The following is a 21,575-nucleotide window of genomic DNA, read 5'->3' as shown; positions in this document are numbered from 1 at the left end:
TTCAAATGGTTTACATAGATGGGCTTTTTTTCCCCCTCATTCTGGTGCAAAAATGATGGAAATATAATTACACTTTCTTATAATTTGAATTTGGTTAGGAAGTGAAAACACAGAGCACTCACTTTTCATTTCCCTTTTCCATTTTTCATTTAGCAAGAACTATAAAAATTCTCTTGAAGAAGTAATATATTTGAGACTAATAAAATTCAAGTGCAAAATGTTTTCAGAGGCAGCTCAGGTACAATTATTAAGTTGTCAAATAAAATCATCTAGTCTAAGTTATACTGGAGAAGGGACAAAGTTTATAAGTAATTTCTTAGACCACAAGGGAACTGCTTCCAGGAGCAACACATCAATCAAAGATGCTGCTAGGTAACTCCAAGAACATGGAGTATACGGGTGAAAACAGTGAACCTGACTACAGTGCCAATGTTAGCAAGAAGTCCACCTCTCCCCAGTCTCCAACTTTCATACTATGAACCTTCCACCTCTACAACCAGCCTACCTCTACTCACACCAACTGATCATAACAAGCTCAGCATCTATAATTAAAAACAAACATGCTGTTTTTTTCTAGATGGCAATAGTGAAGTACACTTTCCTGATAGCTGATCCAACGACAATTAATCTTTCTCTGTCAACTGTTGTATTTAAATATCTAAAAAAATATTTCCCTGTCAGTGCCATTTACCTGCAACTGACCTGTCCAAAATGAAGAAACAGTAACGTGGGAAGGGCTGAGACGGATCACTCCATTAGTTCCTGCACACACACATTTACACCTGCAGTCACAAAAATGTTGCTTCTACCACAATACAGTTATTTATTAAATTCAAGTCTTTTTAACCCCTTACCTTTAATATTTTTACAAGAAAGGTAATAATAATATTCTTGAAAAAAAATTTTAAGGAAATTATGGACACATTGTCACAGAGTCAGCCCATAGCTTCCCGCAGCTTTGCATTCCCAAAGTACTACTCTGCAAGCCTGATGGTATTTTAGTCTCCCTTTGCAGAAGCCCAAGACATTATTCAGGATTCAAAACCACTCCTCAGCTTCTAGAACCAGAATTTAAAACTAGCAGGGTAGCCCATAAGTTTAAAATTGCTTTATTAAAACAAGTATGACACAGTAACTCCAGTCAGCAAGACTCTTTTTAGGGAGCCCACAGAGCTTACCTGCTCTGAAACTCCACAGCAAGGGGAACACGAAGGACCTGCGCAACCTGCAGCATCTTCATTCGCCTCGTATTTTTTTAACGATTACCCATGTAACTCAAAGATCCATAAACTTTTTAATGCAATTTACTCATCATCTAAGCATCATCATCATCATTGCATGCCACAGTGAGAAAAATACTAAGATGATGATGCATGGAGCTGACACAAGTTTCTCTCAAGGCAGGCTAGGTTCTTCTTTGAAGAAGGGACAAAGCCTATAGAAGGATGCTTGTGGTGTTGTGATACAGCCACACAGAAAGTCCAAACTGGAACGGTATTTTTATATAAACTAATCCTAAAATTAATGCAAAATATATTTTATGGGATCTGACCTGCAGGCTGATTTCATATCAAGAAAGATCTGCAGCATGACAGCTTTTTGTATGTGAGAAATAAATACATTTTGGAGTGAAACCAGTGGCAAAGGTGTAATACGGCAAGCTTGTGAGAAAGAGCTATTCTCAGACAACAAAGACTGAATGCGAGAGCATACATCAATTATTGCTGCACAAGCCAGATCAAAAGAACAGCACACAGCTGATATATTCATAGCTCTTCATGCAGCATGACAATGAGAAGGACTGAGATGCTATTAGACAACAAAACAGCATGCATTCAATTTTTAACAGATTCATGCAAGTATCTTTTTTTCTCACAACCAAGGGAAGCTGCAATGCTACTGACACTGCACAGTTGACTGCTGCTGTTCAATGTGTTAAAAAAAACCCTGCTATAATTAAGGAACTGCTTGGACTCTGTCCATTTTGTTCCACACTGCTGCCTCACACTTGTTTAAAGAACTGAGAAAATTTGTTGAAAATGTGGCAGATAGTGGGAAAAAACAGTTAAGCTTGACTGGTTCAAATTAGGCGGCATTTGTACAGATGGAGCACCTGCCGTGACTGGCAAGAACAGTCATGTCGCCTTGCAAGGAAAGTTTTTGGATCGAAAGTTATTGAAATACCATTTGTATCCATCAGGAGTTTTTTCTGAGCCAAAGATTTCAGTTTCTTATATGTCTCAGTCCTGTCATCTCCTACTCTAGCAAAATAAGTATTTATGCATGAGAGCTGCCAATAAGAGTACCATGTAATTGATGAAAATGATGAGCAGAATACATATACAATATCTTCTATCAAAGGCCAAAAATGGTGAAAGATTCTGGAAACAGAATGACCAACACATTTTCTCAACAGAAATTATTAACCCTTCAATGACAACAGTCTGCTTAAAACCAAGAATGGGATCAGAAATCTGGTCTGTAGGGACAGGACAGCTCAGCTTTGCAGCCTCAATACGTACTTAGAGGGAAAAGATTGCCCATTTACTGCATGCTGTCTTTCACGTGCTGCTTTTGAGATGAAGCTGAGATATTCTGATTCTATTTGAATTGGCATACTTCTCTTCTTTGCAGTGGGAAGTTGCCTCTGTTCTCAGGAGTACTTGCATGAACACTGTACACCCAGTGCTTTTGTTTCATTTTCATTCTAATGCCTTTAAAATAGCCAACCGCATAGATTCATTTGAATGTCCAAAGGCTTCAACCTTTGGCTGCAAATTATTCAAATGCACATGAAAATGTATACTTAGTAATTATGACAAAAACACTTTCCATGAAGCAAATTCTGCCAAAGGGATACACATTTGTAATCTGGATGAGGAAAATAACCCTCACGTGCTTTTCACATGTCCCACTAACTCCCAGTATAAGCATATTAAATAGCCATTCAAGCACTCTAATGAAATGTTGAATACTCACAATCATTGCACACAAAATATCTTCAGTTAGGACAGTTGCAAAAGCATGCAACACACTTTTGGAAAGCTGCAATAAAATTACTCCCTTTAAAATCAATGCTATTTTTCTTTGGAGGAAGAGCTAAGTTTCACTGCAACTTTGACAGAAGAGAAAACGTATGTTTTCTTATGCTGTACATTATGCTGTAATGCCATAATGCCATTAAAACTAACAGCATCCACAAAGTATACTTCTTAAGACAGGCTGCCACTAAGGCATGCCCCCTTTAAAAAGATATGCCCCATTAACTGAGGTAGTGCATCCAATGGATGAAGCAGGAACATGAAGTGACCCCTCCAGGAGAACACTCTGTGTGAGGCTTTCGCAGCTCAGGTAAAATACAGGTTGTTATGTAAGCACTGCAATATACGGATTTATACAGATAGTATTTTCCAATGGAATTTTAAATCCATGCCCTAGCTAATTGAACTGACCCTGAAAAGCAGAGGTAAACCTTATCCAAGTACATCAAGCTCTGTAGTGCTAATTTTATCTCTGCTTAAGTAAAAATTCTAAATACCCAGTTCGGCGTATCTCTGAAAAGGCCATTTACTAGTCCCATTTACTAAAGAAGAATTTTTATCTCCTTTCTGTCTGTGGAGTGAAGACACAAAAAGCCAAATTCAATCCTTCAGCAAGGCTGCTAATCCCACTGAAATCAACCAAAAAATCTTTTCTGAAGTCTCATGGCACTCGCAGGGAGCTGAGTCAGAGTGCTATGGTACAACCCCACTGACCCCTCCATCCTTTGGGAAGCTAAACTGCCCAGTTCAGCTACTACCTTTCTCCTTGCTGTCTTTTACTTTTCCCCTATTACTATTTTCTTAGAATTTTACTATTCCCCTACTTCCTTTCTACTGTTCCCATTTCTCTCTCTTTTTCTGACCCCTGTAAAAATTCATACCTTCCAGAGGGAGATAACCCATTTTAATTCAGCTAACATTGCCTTTTCCTTGTTGATGGAAGTACTCAGGAGCTGTGCCAATCCTTTCAGTAAAAGGTTTTTCCACTGTCCAGTGTTGCAGTCAGTGCAGAAGGAGCCTAACTTAAAAAAAAGAAATCTACTTGCTGAAGGTACTCAATACAGCATTTAGATATCTAGGAGGACAGGAATAGAAGTTACTTTCTTCTTCAGCAGCAGTTAAGCATTGTGTTTCCATGTAAAACAAGCCAGCGCTGGCTACAAACTCTGCTTAGTCTACAGGGGTAAGTAATGCAAGTCAGATGGCAAGTATGGACACAGACACCAGTTACTCACAGAGATCTAGATGAAGCAGGAACATACATCTTTAATCGTGAAATAATGAGATCCTCCTCCACAGTGCATTTGGCAATTGTTTACCTAAACAATGAGCTCAGCTGAAGAAGCAAGTAGAACTTCATACTGCTTTTTCTCTAGGATGCACCCATATGTCCATTGTACATCCAGGCTAACAAACTGCATCAGAGTGACGGTCAAACAGAAACTACTTTATGAAAAGAGCTGGATTAAAACTACAAGCAGAGCTCTAAATTCACCAGAAGAGAACAATTCTTTGATGCTACTTTACCCACAGCACATTGGATTTAAGAGTAGAACGTTGTTCATGTATTTACAGACTGTAATCCATTTAAAAATACCTGCTGCTGAGAAATTCCTATATCCTTATTGCATGTAGTTTCTGTAGCCATCTTGACATTTGATTCACCTCAGCACTGAAGTGCTCTATCAAAACTTCACTTTCTGGAGATTACTTTCAGTAACTAAAATAATATTTTAAAAGGCTTGGCCAAACAAGTCAAGGTAAATGCTACACATTCCATTACTCAATTTATTCTTGGCTCAAAAGACCATCATCTTGAAATTAGGTCCTGTTTAGCATTATTATAAGTTGCTAAATTTCATAGCTCCATAAGAGTTTTCTCTAAATTTATGAACAACTTTTACTGGATAAAGCAAAATTATAAAGATGATTTTACTAGCCACGAAACACTAATTTAATCTGCATTCTCAGGCAAGGGCTGACCCAAACACCGTGCATGCAGATAACAAGGACAATAGTTCCATGTAAATCCCATAAGTCATCACAAATGCAACATTCTGAGAAAAAGTATCTTCCTTAGTCCACCTTCTGATTACCTGAAATGGTAACAACAGATATTTCTACACATATTCCTGCTTTCTTAAATCATTCCTTTCATTAAAAAGTTTAAAATCTTCCTACCAGTGAGCCGCATATCCCATGTGCTACTCCCATAAATACTCCTAGTGAAGTGACAGGAAACACCCTTAAAATCAAGATTTTAAGGTGCTTCTGTAATAAAGCAATACATTTTCTCTGGGTTTAGATAGCAAAATCAGCACTTCCAAGTAAGGCTGTATTTTATAAATTCCAGTTCTACTGCTTGGAGATTATTTCTCAAGTTGGCATTCACTCTGAAGCTACTCTAACACAGCTTCAGTGTGAGCAGGAAGTTTACTACTTCCCAAAAGATCCGAAGCACAGGGTCCGTAAAGCGCATAGAAGAGACAAATCACAAATGTATACTTAAATTAAGCATTCTTTCTATCTGTGGCAAAGCTCTCATGAACTTTATTAGCACAGGACTGGATCCAGAGCACAAACCTGTATGCCTGTTAAATGATACTTTTTCGATTAATCTCTCATTTGAGGCAAAACATATTGATTTCTTGATAGTCACAGATACAAACATCCATCTCATTCCCTCAGGCCTTGGTCTCCAAGATACTGAGCAGCTTCAACTTGCCCTAAGGCAACAGAAACCTACAGTTAACCACAGGAGCATATTTTAGCTGGACTGAAACAAATTTTATAGCAGACTTCAGAGAAAGCAAGATCACGGCTCTGTGACCCAACCAGCAACAGCTGAGAGATCTGGATTTAACCCTGAGCTGTTCTTCTGAAATCAAAGACCTCTCATAAATGCCAGTGGGCGCATCCTCACACAGTACGCTGGAACTGACAACGGGCCGGATCCTGCTACCTTCGGCCATCAGAATACAACCTGTAGGAGTAGTCCCACAGAAACCCACAGCACCTTGCACAAAGGCAGGATGCAGAATCAGCTAAGAAATCACAGTTATAATCAATTCTCAGCATTTTTACTGGTTAGCAATTAAACTAGGAAATTAGTCTCTGAACGTAGCAAAGGTTTTGCAAATTAGTTCATTCTACAGCTTAAACATGTTCTAAATCAAACTAGAAGCCCATTGTGTGCCTGTCCTTTTTAATCAAATTACTAAGAATAATATGAATGGGTAAGCCATATGAACACTGGGGTGCTCTATATCAAAGCCTCCAAGCTACCGCCTTCAGCAGGGCGTGACACACACCTTGCAATTTAAATGTACAAATTATTAGACACATTACCCCAAGAAGAAATTGTTGCCAGTTACTTCAGTATTCAGAAAAGGCTATCCTAGTCAGTTTTCCCCATGAAAAGTACTCATTTTCCTTTCCTTGCCAAATCTGCAATATTCTCATGGATATTATTTAATAATTACTATCATCTCAAAAGCATTAGTTTGTCATTTTCATATATATGTATGTCTGGGCTTACTTCTTCGAAATAAGCACTGAGCACTGTTCACCTGGTTTTATTCTAAGTAGTTGGCTTATTCATGCTTTTCAAGTTATTTGGCTGGTTTTATTCTGTAATCACATCATTTCTGCTGTCGAGGGACATTCCAAAAGACTGGGCGATAAGCTGCACCCTGAATCACTTTGCGATTTTCTAACCGTCACCCAAAAATCGTCCAGTTTTTGAAGGCAAAAGCCAAAAGGAAAGTACAGTTTCAGCTGGCACATCTCCAGATTTCTGGAGAGGGAAATTCTGGGCGTGTAGAATGCCAGAAAGGTGAGAAAAGAGCCTGCAGTTTCCACTCGCACACACACTGAGTAGCCGGTACCCGCTTGCTGCGAGCAATCACGGCATGTCAGTGTGGGCTCTCAGGTCGCGGCCGCGCCCCGTTTGCCTCGGGGGCTGCTCGTGAGCCCCGGGGACGCCAGCGCCGCCGTACACCGTACCCGGTGCCTCACCAGGCAGCGGGGCTGGGCGGCCCGGGCCGGTGCATCTCACCTGGGCGCGGCGGGCACCACACAGCCACCCCTGCCACCGCTCGCTTCCATTTGCTGCTCGCGATTCGGAAGGAGCTGCCCTCTCCTTCCTCCGCACCACAGCCATCGCCATCTGCTCCGTAGCAACTGGTCCCCGTAGGTCTCAAAGTGGAAAAATCCCGCGGCAACACACACACGGCGTCTCCCCATCGCTCCCCGCCGCCCCCTTCCCCGCCAGCCCCGCGCACCGGCCGCCGCCTGCATGCTGATCAGCGCGACCTAAGGCTGTTCGCCCCGCACACTGCCGGGAGCGCCTCAAAAACACATACATACAGGGGTGCGCTTTCCCCCCCACCTCCTCTTTATCCGATGCTGCTCCGGTACGAGATCAGTCTCAAATCCCTCGTTTGCTCCTAAAAGAGGAGGTGGCAGCCAACCTCCCGGCAGCCTCCGCCTCTTGATTCCCATCCTTACACACCCTCCGCTGCCTCGGCGGAGCCCCGGACCCGTCACCCCCCAGCACTCACGAGGTGCCGGGAGCTCAAAAGTATGTCCACTGGCCCTCGCCTATCAGTGCTGGGGGCACAGCGGTAGCCCCTTGGCGGCAGCAGCTCTACTCGCGTCCCTCTCTGCCCGTCGAGTTTCCTCCCAGCGCTGCCCCGCAACTCACATGGCGGAGCGGCACCTCCCCGCAAAACTTCGCGGCGCGGCGCCGCTGGCGCTGCCGCTCGGCTCAGCGCGCCTCGGTCCGCGCTCCAGCGGCGCAACAGGCAGCGCAGCCTCACCTGGCGCGGGGCCGCCGCGCCATAGGAGCGACGGGCGGAGCCTGCCACGGCGGGGCCGGGGCAGCAGGGCCCGGGCGCAGCCCCCGTCCGCCAGCCCTGCTGCCTCCGCCGGGCTCTTGTGCCTGCCGCGCCGCGATCCCTCCTGCCCCTGCGCCTCTGCTACCGCTGCTGCTGCAGGCAGGGAGGCTGGCAGGGAGGGAGGGAGGAGAGAGCGGGGCGGGGAGGGAGGGAGGGAGGGAAGGAGGAGACTTAGCTCTGGCTCCCACAGCACAGCGGGGAGGTGCCCCCTCTGCCACCCCCAGGAGGGCTGATGCTGTCCGTCCCTCCCGGGCGCTGCTTTTGGCTCTCCCCGCGAAGCTGTAGGGGCTGGAGCGCGGGGAGCGGCTCTCTCTGTGCAACCCGCACTGGAGCCCGGGGAGAGTCCTCCCTTCCTGCTGGGATCCCCGCCGGCCAGCGGAGTGCGTTTATGGGGTGTTTCTGCTCTCCCCAGTGCCCTCCAGGTTCCCCAGCAACAGATGAATAAAGTTGCTTTGCCAATCTGAATGAAAAGCTGCTGTCGCCGGTGCGTAACACTTCATGTGGCAAACTTGCCACTGCACCGGTTATGGTACAGTAGGTAAACTTGCCCTGCACCCAGTCTGGTCCTGTGTGGAACCAGTTATTCAGACCGTGCTTTGGGTTTACCATTATTCTTGCCAGGGTGACTATTCTCCGAGAGGTGTTTCTTGTGAAATGTGCCATGTTGCAGCAGTTCCATGGACTGTCAAAATACAGGCTTGAAGGAACATCACCAGTTAGTTGCCTCTGTCACTCAAACATGCATTTTTCTGCTCCAGGTCAGCAAATTAATTTTCTATTTACCTCGTGCAGCAAAGCATTCTGTTGCCTGCCTCCAGCTGAGAGCATCTGGGTAGGAGGGTTTTAGAAAGATTCATCTTTGCTTGGTAGCTGGTTTGCTTTTAGCCACCCAAGAGGCTACATGGAAGAGAAAATTAATTGGCTTGGATTTCCATGGTGCTTTTTTTGCCTTCAGCTATACTAAACTGTTTTACCTCCATATAGGCAATTGCGAAAAAGAAACTGCTGGCTCAGAAGGAGCACCACTATGGCCACACACAGGTGGTCTTTTGCAGGAGAGAAGGAAAAGCTTACATCTAGTACACTGCTAAATGCCATTCTCCATCATTAAACCTCATTCCTGGGAGTTTCTGCCCGAGTAAATACTTCTCTGAGTAATGTGGCTGCATCACTTTAGCAAGATAATGCAGGACCATGCGTTTGTATTAAATCAAAACCTGCTTTTTCGCTCTTAAGAATATTTGCTAATTGGCTCATGAGCACTTTATGCATGCTTATCATTTTACATTCTTATTAATATAAGAAGAAATAGCAAAAAGAAAAAAACTTCATAAAAATTGCTTTTGTCAGTTCCTTACAAGTCCAGAGCACTGACTGACTCAGCCCTGTTTTCAAGAAGTAAGCAGTTAAAAAAGAAAAACTTAAAACATGAGCATGCATTCCTGCTTACAATGGATTAGATTGTGTCACAAAGTCAGCAACCAGAGGAAGCCATGACTGCACTGCCAGCTCCGTATTATGACTTTTAGGCTTTGTGAGTTCTATTCCTTTAACTGAAACTGACTCAATTTCATTTTAAGCCAGTAGAAAAATATTAATCATGGCTGAGAACCCAAATCTAATATGCAGGATCCATTTCTTCAAATCAGCTCGTGTTTATTATTTTCACTGTTCAGTGTACAGGCATCTGACAACAGAGTGTAACACACAGGATGGATGCCCTTGGTTAGTCACACCCACATACCCACAGTGCACCACATGACAAGCATTGCAGGCCTCCTTGGAGTGTTAATTATTTTTTAATGGAAAAGAAGATTAGCAGATCTATTAATCTTTTGGCTAACAGAAAAAGAAAAATAAAGAAAAAAAATTTGCTTTACTAGATAAAAATGGATGTCTACCATGCGGTAATTTCCCTTTAAAACTGAACCTCTAGTTGTGCTCAGTGGAATGAACCACTTGTACAGTTAAAAATCATAAAAATAGAAGGGAAGACTGATTTTACTTTACATAACTTACCACGTTAGCCATGGTGTTATTCATCCTATTGATTTAAGTGTGATTGCTTGTGTTCAGGAAAAGACATCACCAAAGAGAGAGAAATACTTACTTTTTATTGTTGAAATTGCAGCTTCTAAAATGTTTTTTGACCAGCTGCTCATGAGTAGCTGGTTTGCAGGTTTGTATTCAAAGACTCACTCCTGAGAGCAGCTAAGCATCTGTAACCTCAGTTGAAATTAATGGCCATTTAGTATATCTTTAAAAAGGAGAAAAAAGCATTTTTTCTGGGGAAAATTGCTGTGAAGGACTGCACAGCTACTTGCTGTTAAAAATATCACAGATTTTTAAGAACTGAAATACAGCTCATGTCATGCCCCCCCTCAGCTGGCAGTGTGTGTAGTAGAAGGAATATATTATCATTATAGGTGTAAGAAACTTTTTGGCTTAATGAACAAACCCACTAGCAGATTTGCTCATCAGCTTATTGGCATCGCATGTCCATTTTACACGGTCAGTAGAAATGAAAGGATTAGTTCCTTGTTAGGAAGGGGTGTAAGTTTAAAGGATAAGTATAAGGTCATTTGGCTGCCCTCAGATAAGAAAGGAACTGCTAGTACTTGCTGACTTCTACATAGTTATGAATATTAGGGAGCATATAATAAGAATATAACAGATGGTTCTTAAGTTTACCTCATGAAATAATTTTTGTAAGTGTTCATAAATATTTGAGGGCCCACTAATGACCTTTACACAAATTAGTTTTTCTAATGCAAAAACCCCTACATAATTAAGCAAGACTGGTCGTGAGTAAGGTTTATTCATATAAATAAGACTTTACAGGACTGGATCCTTAAAAGTTAATAAACATGAACAAAATATTTAAATGGCTAAATTAAAGAATCATCTGGTACCATCTATTCTTTTAAGCTTCCCAGATATTAATAACTTTGTACAAAAATCAGCAAAGAATATCACTTCTTCCAGTTTTGAGATAAATTGAGCAACCTTCTTTTTATTCATTAGCTAATATTCTTTTTACTAGAGGCTTGATTCATTTCATAACCAACAGTGGCATGAAATTCATGTTCTTGTTGCAGGTACATTAAAGAACTAAATCTCACATGGGACTTACCTCTAGTAACATGCACTTAGGAGCTTAAAGTTCTGTTCATGGGCCGGAGTATGATATGGTTGTAGAGAGCAGTGCAAAGATGTGTCAGCAACACTTTCTCCTTGGGATTACTCTATGCCCAAAGAGAGGATGCACACAAAGCACAGAGCAGTAGTCTGCACTGAACCACAAGAGCATCAAGAAAACCCATGAAATTCTGCATGTTGGGAATACCAAGGGTAACACAAACTACAGTGTATCCATCTAAATTGGATACCTGCTTTTGCTATCTCTCTAGGCTTGATGGTGCCAAGAGTCTTCATACTTTTCTCAGCCTATGGGTACTGCTGCTGCATGTTGAGATTTTGCCCCAAGAACATTAATAGTGGAGAAAGCCCATCTTTGCAGAGGGCCAGTACAAATCCTTTGTGTCTCTTTATCTTGCTTAAGCCCTGTGCTAACAAAGTGCAGACCATCTTGACTTCTAAGAGCTGCTACTCTCACAAGGATTTGAGGACTGGGCTTTAAACACTCTCTTCAAGAAGTAGCAGTAGCTTCTGTTTTCCTGTATTGGGCAGGTCCTGTCATTTTGAAAGACCTCACTAGTTTTGCATGTAGTCCTTTTTCTACATAGCAAAGAGCTGCCCTGTATTATAGAAGAGAGTTTCTGGTTTAAAGTCCCTGGACTGTCAATGATTCATTAGCTCTGAAAGCAAAACAGCAGTTATAAATAAGCTCAACTGCTTCAGCTCATACTCCACCTAGCTATATTTTAGAGAAAAATATAAGTAGGGAAGTATATTTTTCTGCTATATGCCATCCATTACTTAAAATTGGTGTTTTGGACTTTGCACAAAAAAAGCATGTATTTCTGGGATACTTGGAAAAAGAACTGGAGAATAAATACATTTAATGCTAGTCAAAACATATCAGTGGAAGTTAGGTCTTGTCAAACACACTTGTGGACTTTTTGGTTATTTACAAGATTTATGTAAAAGATTACAGGTCTGCATGAGAAAAGCAGCTGTATTGATAGGATGTACTTGGATTTCTGTAAAGCAGTTGACTTAATACGACGTGACATTTTGATTTCAAGTCTTGCATTACATGGAATTAACATGTCACCCATTACGAGGATTAAGAAGTGTCTGACAAATTTCAAAATGCAGTTTTTTAATGGGGAGATTTAATCCGATGTGGGAAGGTTCCCAGCAGAAGGAGAAACCATAGTCTTCACCTAATACTGTTTTATATTGTTTTCAGCAGTCCAGGCCATGAGATAAAATCTTTGCTTTAAAGGCTTGCATATGGCAGAATGTATTTTAGCACAGTAAATAAAGAAGATATATTACTTCTGCAGTGACTCGATTTGGCTAGATGATCCCTGTCCAGCAAGCAGCACACTAAATTCATTTTACTACAGTCTAATGCAAATTTATACCTCTGGGAACTGAAAGCTGGTAGGAATGGACACTGTCTCAGACAGAGAGACTCAGGGAATGATAAAAAGCAATTACCCTAGATAATCACCCCTAACATAAGATCTCAATGCAGTGCTGTGGAAAGGACTCAGCACAGTCCATGCATGCTTCCAAATTATCAAGCACAGTTCTGGTGCCTGCACATTAAAGAAGATGAGAAAATATTGGAGAAAATCCAAATATTTTGCGGGTCAAGCACGAGTCTTGAGATGGCAGGTTTAAAGAGCTGGGCATATTCCACTTACTCCAGACAAGGTTGAGAGGAGACAAGGAAAAGATGACAGCAGTGAGCTTTTGCACCCTTGCTGACAAAAGCACAACTAAATCCAGTGACTGGAAGTTTAAGGTTAGATGTAATCAACCTTGAAATCAGATGCAATTTTCTAGCAGTAAAGGTAATTAAACTGTGTAAGAGCTTACGAAGGGAGGTGATGCACTAACCATTGCTCGATTTTGTCCTAAAAACTGGCTATCTTAAATACAGGCTTTACTTCAGCTTCTGGGAGAACATCTAATGGACAGAGCAGCCTCAAACAGGGAAGGAAAGAGGGTCACATCAGGTGAGATTCCCTGGTGTTCCCTCTAGCCCTACATCCATTAGAATGATGCATCTGTGCAACTTCTTCCGTTATGGCTGAAACAAGATGGCTTGAATTGCACCCTGCCCTCTCAGATGTTTGCAGGTTGGCATTAAGGTAATGAGTATAATCAAACCCAATACCTGAGAGCTCCAGTTGGCTGCCTACAGCAAAGAGGAAGAATCTCTTCTCCACTTCTCCCAGAGGATATTTGACCTCATATATTCTGCAGTAGAAGTTTTTGCCTTCTCTTGAAGCATGTATTATTTATTTTGCTATAGCCAGGAAGAAAGTAAACCAGTGCAGAAAATTATCTTAGACTTCTGATGCTTGGACACGAATTAAGCCAAGTCCAGGAGCAGTAAAGGTTTTTCTAGCTCAGACAGGCAAGGATAGTGGAGTTTTCTGCATTAATCTTGTCTGTGATTTTCTGGGCATATTATGCCTAATCAGTTCTAAAGTGTTGCATGAATCTCAGGTACTACTTTAGACACGTAACAGTTTGGTTTCTCAAGGACCAAAATACTATGGGCTAATGAAAGTAATTGTCTCAGCCTTGAGGTACATATACAACTTTTAATAGCCACCAATATACAGGACATTGGACTAGGCAATCTGATGATCTCTCTTGGCCTTAAATTGTGAGGTAATGTAAAGCTTGTACATAACATCATTAATAACCCCTACTTTTCCAGGGCTCCCAGGAAGGCAGGTGGTCCCATGAGCCACAAAGCACTGAATAGTCTCCAGTACCACTGGTCAGGGAGAGACAAATTCATGGATAATTCAAAATCAAAGCACTCCCACCAAAATTAAAAAAGACACCAACACAAAATATTGCCATTTGCTTGCAGGTCTTTGCCCTACATGTATGGGAAGAGCTTCTCAGAGGTACCTGCTTTAGTAGGAGAGACCTGGCCTCATGGCTACCACCATCCGTAGTCCCCTCCTGCTTATGCTGATAGGACAGGACTGCAGGACAGCCAGACAGCTTGGTCATGGAGAAGCCGTGTTCAAACCAGCTTTCTGAAGATCTCCAGTCCTAACCTATGAAGTGCTTCATCTTTGTGACAGGTGCATATGCTCAGCATCCCTGCATGAGAACTCGGATATTTAACACCCTCTCTGGCAAAACATTCACAAAGGCACCCTGGTGTTCAGTGTGGTTGTGAGGTAGAAGTGGCTCCATTTGGAAAACAATTACTGATTAAAGCTAAATTAGCTGTTCCTCTCTGTAGACTAACATAACTAGTGATAACTTGTTTTTAACCTCTTACCAAAAAGTCATGGAAAGAAACAACCAACTCAGACTGATAAAACAAGACACAAAACACGTACGTGTATCAGATCGGTATAGATGCACATCTCCATGACTTATTGCCTCTGAATAATATACTAATGAGTGTTTTATTAATCACTACTAAGTGTAATGAATAGTGTGACACTTCAAATTAATCATAAACAGAATGAGTGAACCACAGTATTACAAATCCGCAAAAGTTCTGCACCTGGCAGCTTCATATAGGTATAGCTTCATATAATGGTTATCACCACAGAACTGTGGATACATTTTGTTGCTGCAGGTTAGGACGAAAAGACACATTATAGCTTCAGCTCATCAAGATATTTTCCTCATTTTAGAATTATCACAGGTTTTCCTTAAACTACAATTTTATTTAAGAAACGGGATTGTCTTACTGACTGCAGACTGCAAATGAGGTTTTCCAAACAAATCCTCTATTGCATAATTCTTCTTGTCTTTTTTAATAGCTAGATGGAAAATAAAAATAAAAAAGTTTGCATAAAGAATCATTGTTTATGATGAGACACCTGGGCAGAAAATAAGAAACTTTGGTGGATTTATTATCTTCCTGAAACAGAAAAAGATTTTTAAAAGTAATCCAGCAACAACTAACAATAACAGAATAGGTACTCATTCCAGCATCTGAGACACTCTTCAGAAGATAGTTCTTACTTTATGTACAATATCATTAGGACTTCAGAAAACTTGATTGCTCTGGAAGAACACACGCGGTACCCCAGATCTGTTATCTTGAGTCTTTCAAACTAATCAACTTGATTGATTAGGTTTTAGGTTGAATTTTTTAATTATGTCTGTTATCGTTATATAAAAACTATTAGACAAATTCACTAGGATATTGTGCATATTTTGCATACATTTACATGGTATTTTACATAAATAGAGAAGTATGATGTGTCCCAAAGAAGCTGACAACCTACAATCCTCATCCTTGCAAGTATTTATACATCTGCTAAATATTATGCACCAAGAGTACTGCCATTGATTTCAGCTGAGCCTTTTAAAGGATTTAAAGTTAACTGTGTGCCTAAGTCTGTGCTGAATGACCCTTTTAAAGATACATACAGACAGAGCACGAGAAGAAAATATATAGGTTAAATGATCCCTCATGCTTAGACAGTTTCTACCTAGGTAAAATGGGAAGGTATTTGCAATTCACATTCAAAGTAAATCTTGCTCACAACATAGAAAGAGTTGTATGAAAACTGCTATTACTGTAAAATCACTTTTTTTTTTAATCCTGCAGCCAGTTTGTTGAAAAAAAAAGTACTTTCATCTCCCACAAAATTGTCTTGAAAGACAATTATGTTATAGTGCAATAACAAGTGTGTTGTGTTATGGACAAATATGGTGTAGTAACAGGTATTACAGAGGAAATGACATGACCTGTAGTAACACATATATATATATACCTATATATATACTATATGTGAAGATTTCCTTCTCTTCATGTATATCAGATTGTCCCTTGTTATTACTGTTCTTTGGCGCTGGACATCAGGGAGGACCAAGATGGAAGCCCTAAGATTATGTGCCTTTTTTACCCCCTCATAAATGAAACCTTGAAGAGAAGTTGATGGAGATCTAAGATAGTCTGTGATTCTCATCACTACTCTTGAATAGTCTCCTTTTCAGGAGAATTCCACAGAAGACAATCCAACATAACCCCCACATTGAATTAAGTTTTGCTATTGCAACCTGAATGGAGAAGCACCATAAAAGAACCACAGATCCTGGGAAAGTGAGAAGCACGGACACTGTCTCTGGTTTTTAGGAAGTAAAAAAGAAGAAGGCCAAAGAAGGGCAAAAGAAGCCCACTAAGGGCTTTTTTTTTGTTGTTACAAGGTACTACTGATCTTAGGCAAATTACCAAAGCTGAAGTTACTGACCCTTGATAAATACATAGTAACCCACAGGAACAACTGTAATACAAGGGAAAAATAAGAAGATCAAGTAAGCAGAAACATTTGAAACATAATTGACTCCTTTTTTTCTTTCAAAAAAAATCTGACTTTTTGCTCTTGCTTAACTATTTCAGTGCACAAATTCTGATAAGAGTTCTTGTTAACTATTATGCTGAAATGTACTAAAGGCTGTCATCCAGTGTTTAACCTGAATAAACATTAGACCCAGCTTAAAAATCAGTGGTCTGCCAAGAACTCTTTCAGGCTCAGTGGAGTATCTGAGTCTGCTAGTCAAAACTGATCATTACTTGGAAGAGGGGCAATTGCCCCAGATGCTCAACAGGGCAGAGAAAATTCATTGTGCATGCAGGGGGGGGGTCTTGTTGAAAGGAATGAGCCTGGTCACAGAGTTTGTATAAGTTATCTCCCTCTCTGAAGAACAGCTGGAGCTTAGACCCTCTTAATTTTGCTATTATACTGCAAGGGAGCCAATTTTCCTATGGCAAATTCATTTAAATTAATTTAAATTGTAAATAAGTAAATAGGATTAGACCAAGGATTTAGCCTGACTCTTGTCAGCATGGGTGAAACAATGAGATGAGGTCCCCAAATAATACTGCTGCCAGCTAACAACTTGGTTCACTAGGAGAACTGATAGTCATATTAAAAGTGCCTAAAGTCATTAGAAGCAATTTTAAAATGGTCTCTGAGAAGCATCTGGGCAGGGACTTTGAGGAAAAGAATGAGAGAGAATGAAAAGTGAGGACATTAAAGTGGGCTGATTAATAAAATATGAATACAGACAAAGCTGTGCAGCTGGGGATTTACACTAGAATTTAAAATAGACATACATATTATTCTGCCTCTGGACCTATATCACTTTATATCTTGTAGAAACATATTAAAATTACTCAAAGAGGGACCAGTTTGAAAAGCTCCCTAGAGTTATGCATGATAATTAACAAGAAGTTCATTGTAAATCCTTCTGACTAGTTCAACTATTCTGCTTACAGACAACCCTCAGAGGGCAAAGTCACAGCCTTGATCTGGCAAAATTATTGTCCAGTGATGATGCATTGTTTGTGCTTACAGGATTGCAGCATGAGCACAGTAATAACAGGTCTTTATATATGAATGCTACAGTGTCAGGAGCAAAACATCAAATACATCATTGTTTGTACCAGTGAGACTTTTCTGAAATAGCATTATTTGTCTAAACCCAAGGACAGATTAATTTCTAAAAGTGAAGGAGAAACAGGTAAGGGAAGAATCAGCTTTACTTCAGTTTTCCACTTCAGGACAAATGGATCACACAGAAACATTATGAAAATAAGTGTAAAAATGAATTTGAGGGAGATGAGTGTTTGGAAATATGTGGATGGCAAGATCTTTGTGTATGTATATGAGTTCAGAAGATCTTTGAAATAATATGATTCAGTAAAAACTGGGGGAATAAATCTTTTAATATATCTGAAACAACACTCGGAAAAAAAAAAAAGAGAACTGAATTTGAGGTTCTTATTAGTCATCACTGAGTCAAGACATGTATCTGTATCTGACCTACAAAGAAGCAGATTATTCAAGCAGGATACCACTGTTCCCGTTGGGCAATCAAAGCTGCACTGCATTTTGGAATAGCATGCACACTGATGCAGAGGGCTGGCACAGGACTGTGCAATTTTCTGCCATTTAAGCCTTCCAGACAGAACTGAAGTGAGAGTTTGATCTTTTCTGCATCCTAAAGTCAAGGAGTGATTTTTATCCTATTTCTTTTTTTACCTCTCCATTACGTTCACATGCAAGAGTTTGGGTGGAACTTCCTAAATGTGCTGAGGAATCTCCTTGTGGAGAGGTTGTGCGTGCAAATATTATATGCACTTCCAAGGGCAAGTCAAAATGTGGCCCCTGTTACCACAGAACAGTAATGAAACAACGTCTTTGTTTTTATGAGAGCATAGTTCTTCCCATGCTTCTTACAGTTTAGTTCAAATTGTTGCTTTAATTATGAATGTGCTAGTCCATGGTTTAAACAGAGACAAGCTGCTCTGCTTTGGACTACTAACTGGCAAACAACACTACCAGTATAAGAGTAGTAGTTTATTTGGACAATTTAATAAGATTCAGTATCTCAACTATTGCCAGGCTCAAAGACAAGCAAAAACGCATGTGAAGACTTCAGATTTTACAAACTGTATTCACATTGTACAACCTGATCTCCTTCTACAGCAAGGTTGATGAGGGAAAGGCTGTAGATATTCTCTATTTGGACTTTAGTAAAGCATTTGACACTGTCTCCCACAGTGTTCTCCTGGAGAAGCTGACTGCCCGTGGCCTGGATAGGTGGATTCATTGCTGGGTTTGGAAACTGGTTGGATGGCCAAGCCCAGAGAGTGGTGGCAAATGGTATCACATCTAGCTGGCAACCAGACACCAGTGGTGTCCCTCGGGGCTCAGTGTTAAGGCAAGCATTGTTTAATATCTTCACTGATGATCTGGATGAGGGGATTCGTACTACACTCACACTTGTTTCTAGAGTTGTCTAATACATTTCTAAAAGCAGAAAGGTATTAAAAATACAGCACAACTATGTATCACTTAAAATATAACACTTGAGTTGTCATATCTTATTACTTTACTGCTTGTAAAATGGGTGGTATCATTCTGGAGATTTTTCCAGGCACTGATTCTAGTGAAATTATATTTATTTCAGTTTCTGGGGAATGGAAAACCAGGAAATAGCAATATGAGAAAAACACACCGTTGGACAGAAAATGGAATATTTGAGAAATGTGAACTCTTGTGATACACTTGCCTGGGACAATGACCTGAGAAGTAATACCTTGTGCTGTAATGTCTTACACTACATTAGGCTGCTGAAAGAGTGTGATTCTGCCCCACAGTTTAACAAGGATTATTTCATTTTGACTATTTCTTCTATAGGGATGGAGACTCCCCACATTTAACGCACAGCATGTTGTGCTCTCTGTGGACTTCTTAATTATAAACATGGTTTCATAGATATGCCCAAAAGTGCTTGAAGGCTGATCATTAATACTGGGTTTGTATATACTATATTTTTAAAACCTACATTTCAGTATAATCAGCACAAGTGAAGGATCACTTGGAATTACCTACGGCAATTTCTTTTTTGGCCCTGCTAAAATGTATGTTGGAATACTCCAGTCTTCCTCTCTAAGTAAGCATAGGGTGAGGAATAGCTATTCTGCATGTGTGGGAATTCATAGGATTGTGTGAGAGAAGAGGACTAACTAGAAAATGAAAATGGGTCTGTAATGCAGAAGTACTTGGAAGAAATCCCTAATTCTATCCAGGATGGTTAACAGAGCTTGGCCATCATTTGGAGCTGTTCTGGGATATATCAAAATGAACAGAGATTAACAGTTATTATTTAGTGTCTACTTCAGTGTCCTCAGTATCCTATAAAATTGTGAGCTTTACCTAATTGACTAGAAGGAGAAATAAACCAATAAATCTATTTTTATTATGATTATGTTACACCAGTATGGTAGTAGATGAATGTTAAATATAATGCCTTGGAATACTAGCTAATCATCTTTCAATCATAAGAGTAGGTATTAGGAAGCAGACCGGGGTATAGAATTGTTTAAAAAAAAAACTTTTTTAATCTTATAACAATGAGAATAGCCATTAGTGCTACCCATCACCACCAAAGACAAGAGGTTGCCAGTGTAGCTGAATGTTTAGCCCCTTTCTTACATACAGGAGCAATTGAAAATGTGTTATACCAATACTCCAAGATGAGTCTTGGTTTCTGATAAGATTCCTGATGGCACTAAAGAGGTCAGCTTTAACATAGTATGCTCTAAATGGTTTGCTATTTGAGAAATGCCCTTCAATTCCATGTTGTAGTGTTCCTTGGGAGACCAGACCAGCAGAGAGTCGATGCACCCTCACTGTAAAAGGAGGTGCTGGCTGAAATCCTCTGTAGTAGGTTTAGATCTTGCTCTCAGCCATGAGCTTTGTTAACATTTGAGGCATTCTACTTTGCACCCACTCCCCCACACAGAGTTAAGGTAGGGTGGGCAGCTTGCTTCTATGCTTACCCTGTGAATTTTTATTACTGATGACTGGGTAGGTGCTTTGATCTATTTTTAGAACTGGGCATGTAGAAATGCATTTTGAAACTGTGAATCTAAATAATAACCATGCGTGATTAGCAGAAAGAATGAGGACTGCAGAAGGAAAAAAAGAAAACAAAACCAAGATAACAACCAAACCCCCCCCAAAACCCCATCTGCTATTTAGCAGACTCCTCAGTGCTCCAAACTGAATCACTTGGAAGGAGACCTATGCTGTGGAGAGCTGCACTGGCACATGGGCAGCTGTATGGCAAGGTGCCTGGCATCCAGACAATTGATCTCTGTGCTATTTAGTATGTCTCTTCACAGGCAAAGATGTGTTGTGGCTGAATTAGGCAGATACAGGTGGCCTAGGATCATCTTTGCACCTTTCCTCACTCTTTTCTCCACAATAACTTGTTGTGGGAAGGGTTCTGTAAGACACTATTACTACTTATAAGTAGCATCGTAAGTAGAATAGATACTGGGATACCAGCTACGTAAGGAGCGGTCCTGAACAACCATTGTAGGTTTATAGCAGAAAAAGGAGGCTTTGAATATTTTTTTTTTTTTTTTTTTTTGGTCACTTAATATTAGAGTCTCTTTTATCCAAAGACTAATCATGTCATACTATGGCACAAGACTTCCTTGGAGATGCTGCTGAGAAACAGTTGAGGATGGATGCTTCTCTGTACGTAATGTTATAGTAACTGCATACAAAAGCATAAGCATGTTACAGGTTGCATATTTACAAAGTATAATTTCATTGACCTTGCATTTCTAGAAAAAAAAAAATAAAAAGAGGGGTGAGGAAAGAAATTGTGGGGCTTTGGAAAGTACCGAGCTTTCAAGATTGAATGCTCCGTTCCTGGCAGTGTTCAAGGCCAGATTGGACAGAGCCTTGGGCAACATGGTCTAGTGGAAGGTGTCCCTACCCGTGGCACAAGGGTTGGAACTAGATGATCTTAAGGTCCTTTCCAACCGAAACCATTCTACGATACTATGATTTCCAATGGTGACATTATTGTGAATTTTTTAACACTGATATAAGGCAAGTTGCCTTACAGTATTCTAGGTTAAGCTGTAAGGATATTCATCCTTAATATTGGTGGCTGCCAGCTCCATTCTGTATGTTCAGTA

The 21,575-nt window shown here is 40.6% G+C and overlaps 1 protein-coding gene across 5 annotated transcripts in view; it reads right to left on the bottom strand.

Moving 5' to 3' along the window:
- Positions 1-8,048, bottom strand: part of LRRC3B (leucine rich repeat containing 3B) — a 41,850-nt gene extending 33,802 nt beyond the window's left edge. The window contains exon 1 of one of the 5 annotated variants that reach the window (XM_061464973.1): positions 7,747-8,048. The gene's annotated coding sequence lies outside the window, so the exon portion shown is untranslated. The other 4 variants (XM_061464972.1, XM_061464978.1, XM_061464975.1 and 1 more) reach the window with 4 other exon arrangements.
- Between the last annotated feature and the right edge of the window lie 13,527 nt (positions 8,049-21,575).

This window comes from Pezoporus flaviventris, unplaced genomic scaffold (genome assembly GCF_033815535.1).
Source record: "Pezoporus flaviventris isolate CSIRO_AGI_PZ_B2104156 unplaced genomic scaffold, CSIRO_AGI_Pfla_v1 ptg000037l, whole genome shotgun sequence".
In the NCBI taxonomy this organism is placed as follows: domain Eukaryota; kingdom Metazoa; phylum Chordata; class Aves; order Psittaciformes; family Psittacidae; genus Pezoporus; species Pezoporus flaviventris.
The sequence above is the reverse complement of the archived record's forward strand: the minus strand, read 5'-3'. Positions and strand labels throughout refer to the sequence as shown.